General features: G+C 31.0%; 1 protein-coding gene across 3 annotated transcripts in view; it reads right to left on the bottom strand.

Moving 5' to 3' along the window:
* LOC106871698 (sodium-dependent neutral amino acid transporter B(0)AT3) overlaps positions 1–4,098 on the bottom strand; it is a 77,547-nt gene that overhangs the window by 21,368 nt on the left and 52,081 nt on the right. The window lies entirely within an intron of this gene.

Genomic DNA, 4,098 nt, shown 5'->3' with positions numbered 1-4,098 from the left:
TGTGTGTGTGTGTGTGTGTGTGTGTGTGTGTGTGTGTGTGTGTGTGTGTGTGTGTTAAATAAAATGAGACAACAAAGCCAAGGAATTTTCAGAACATAAAGGGAAAGTTAGTCTTACAGTTATTTCTGGGATACTAGGGACATCCCTTCAACAGAGACGATGTGAGATGGTTAAATAGAAGGAAATATTGGAGTTCAATATGAAGAGTAATTTTGGAAAAGGAAGCAAATAAAGAGTATATAGCGAAATAGGAGAATGAATGTAGAAAAAAAAAATGTATAAAGATGTTATAGTGGCAATTCCATTATCCAAGGAAAGTGGTGCGTAGGAGTGGTAGAAATGCTTCCCGTCCGTGATATGTAAATTCCAATAGGAGTTCATATTTTGTCATCACAAATGAAAAATGTGGAGACGTAGAATCCACATATATATGTATATGTATTTATAGATTTATACCAAAATTTGGTAAAAATATTGTATCTGTTATCAACGTAGCAAAATTCTCACATGTGAGTTTTTGTATGTATATCAATTTAAAAAAGAGCTAAAAGATGATCCATTGTAAAAACTTTATTATGACCTATGATCATTTCGATGCAATATCCAGACCAACTCATGCATGTTATAAAATGTGGAATATTGTATCTCTTCAGAGTCAGATTAATTCATAGCAGACAGTAAAAACAGACAACATTCATAGTTGTCCTAGAATTACATATATATAAACAAGTTGAAAAGACATGATACGTATTGAAACTGTATAGCATGTCGGTCTTGAAACCGTTAGAAGGCAGAGTAAACGAGAAGTAATGCTAAGTTATGATGTTATCCTATGAAGTTAAATAGCGAACAAGTACGGGACGCTGTACATTTCAAAAAAACCGTTGGACTTATGAAAGTAAATAAAAAAAAACAGGAACGAAGAAAAAACCGTTAGATGTTAAAAATATTTAAAATATATTTTTTTACACAAGTTAATGATGAAATAGAAGTAAATCTAATAAAGAATGCTTATGTATAATATAATATAATCACCTCAACTATACATAATCTAAACAAGACGTTATATTAAGCTAAGATTTAAAACAGTAAAAAGACCTTATATGGTTATGTAAGCCCGATAGATTAGAGAAAATAAATTGTAAAAAATGAGAAATAATAAGTAAAAAAATATATATTAAAAAATTTTAGGTTACATTCATGTTGCTGCTATCAAACATATAAAAAAAATGAATAAAATAAAAATAAGTGAAATGAATTAGGATACATTTAAATTGTAGCTAACAAATTAAAGAAAAATTAAGTTAGTTGCCTTAGTAATGGAGTTTAAATACAATATTCAGAGTAATATTACAAGGATTGAAGGATTAAATCGATCGGGCAAAAAACGTAAACAAATATTACGGTGTAATCGTAAATGCCCCACATATAAAAATATAACTGAAAAATTAAGTAAATATTATGATGTAAAGTAGTTAGCTAAAAGACACCATTATATCAAATAATTCCATAGATACTTATGAACAAAACATTCTTTAAAAATCAAGCTATATTATGAAAGAGAAATAATATGTTTTTACTGTCTGCTATGAATTAATCTGACCCCGAAGAGATACAATATTCCATATTTTATAATATGCAGGAGTTGGTCTGGATATTGCATCGAAATGATCATAGGTCATAATAAAGCTTTTACAATGGATCATCTTTTAGCTCTTTTTAAAATTTATATATATATATATATATATATATATATATATATATATGTATGTATGTATGTATGTATGTATGTATGCATGTATGTATATATATGTATGTATGTACGCATGCATGCATGTTTGTATGTAATGTATGTATCCATGAAGTGGTGTACATACATTGTTTATTGAAAAAAAGGAGGCAGTCAGAATTATGGATAATTCTTCATTAGCACTTTCGTTCGTTTATCGAACTCATCAAGACATAATCAAAATGATAAAAACAGAACGTTTCCTTGTTCATTTATATGAATCAGATGTTTTTTGCTTTGTTTAGAAGTGTTTTGGGACATCTCTTGAACGTTTGTAAAAGGTAAAGATTTTAAAATTTTCTTCACCGCATACTTCCCAAAAGACAAAGCAGTCATTAAGGAAGCGTTTCCACTTTTCAATGACGTATTTCTTGCAATCATGATTAAAAGCTCTCTCTACATTTCATAAAGCTTTTCTTCCAAGTATCCCATGACTAGGTTAGCATATGAAGGTGCAAGCCTCATCCCCATATCCGTGCCCTTTATCTGTCGATATGTTTTATTATCGAACCTAAAGGTATTTTCTTCTAGTACCAGGCGTTTGGCCTTGGTGATGAAGTCACATTTGAAGTGTTCATTTATCCGTCCTCTTTGGGGGTAAATTAAATGAGGACCTACATATATTTAATAATACACTCAAAATACTTCTCCCATCCATCAAATTCACTATAGAAACCAGTTGCAATGAATTACCATTCCTGAATATTCACATAAAGGTATACAACTCCACAGTTTCAAAAGACATATTTTACAAAAAAAAATGGACACGCACCAATATTTGAATTTCTACTCTTACCATCCCTTACACATCCCATGCAGCATGGCAAGACGTATCTGTACTATAGTGATTGATCCTGAAATACGTCAAATCCGACTCAATGAGCTCAAAAGCTTCCTTACAAAACAGAAATACTCCTTAGAATAACTAAATGATGGAATTAAAAAGATGATGAAGTTGAACATCACACAACTAAGGACACCAAAAAGAAAAAATAAATGAACACATGATTCCATTTATCAATACGCACAATCTTGGGGTAGCCAACATTTTCATACCATACCAAACTTCCGAAAAGCAATGGAGCTACACTTCAAAAAATTCTCTCCAAAATTAAATGTTTGAAAGAAAAGCAGAGAAACTACATTTTTTTCCAAAAAAATTGGAAAGAGAAACTGAGACAATATGCATGAACACCCCTTCAAATGAAACAAACTATGAACATTACACGGTTAACTCAAACAGACGCTGTGCCCAGTTAATACGACTGGAGAGAAATAATGCAAATGAATACTCCAATAAACGCTATATTGCTGTCTAACAATATTCACATACCATGTAAGGTGACATCAATGTATGCTAAATGGTTTTGGTATCTACCAAGAAAGCTTCTTCATAGTCATGTAACCACTTTATTATTATTATTTTAATAGTAATAATGATGGATGGAGAGAAAACATCTATATTACAATGTTACTGTTGTTTCTGAATGTGGATCCAATGTTAATAACGTGATACTCATCTCTGTAAATGATCAGATATATATAACACTAGCAGAAATACCCGGCTTTGCCCGGGTTAAAGAGAATAATGAAATCTAAAAACGCCGTCTAGACTATGCAACCCTCAACTGTTATTAGCTACGATACCATATTTCTACATTAATAACTCTCCAATCCATGCCAGCATGGAACATAGACATTAAGTGGAATGCCAGTCTCTCATCCAGGAGGGCCTTGAAATCAATGTTACCAACTGGGGACTATGTGTGTCGTAGTGATAATAAAAAGACCCAAAGGAGGTCTGCAACGAAATAATTTTACTCAACACTTTGCAAGTGAATCAGTGGAGGCAAAGATGCGTCTCATTTACTTGACAATTTATGCACCACATTGCAGAAATCACAATGTAAGTATATCTGAAAGGGTAGTCTTACACTGTTGTACCGTTGAATTACAAATAATGCTCATCTGTTATGTTCGGTTAAAATTTCATCAACATCAAAAATATATGAATTTACATGGGAGTTATACATAGAATATAATTTCCAAATTTCATAAAGATCCGTTCAGTACTTTTGACGTAGTTTTGGATAAGAAAACAAATGACTAATGTGTGTGTTTGTGTGCATGTGTTTGTGTGTGATGGGTGTATATATGTATAGATATCTGTATGCATGTATATATATGTATATATGTGTACATATTACATGTACATCTATATATATATATATACATCTACACATGTGTATACATATACATGTATGCATATAGATCTATATCTATCTATATATATATATATATATATATAT

The sequence above is a fragment of the Octopus bimaculoides genome, chromosome 1 (assembly GCF_001194135.2).
Source record: "Octopus bimaculoides isolate UCB-OBI-ISO-001 chromosome 1, ASM119413v2, whole genome shotgun sequence".
NCBI classification, from domain to species: Eukaryota; Metazoa; Mollusca; class Cephalopoda; order Octopoda; family Octopodidae; genus Octopus; species Octopus bimaculoides.
Note: the sequence above shows the minus strand (reverse complement) of the source record. Positions and strands in the feature narration are given on the sequence as shown.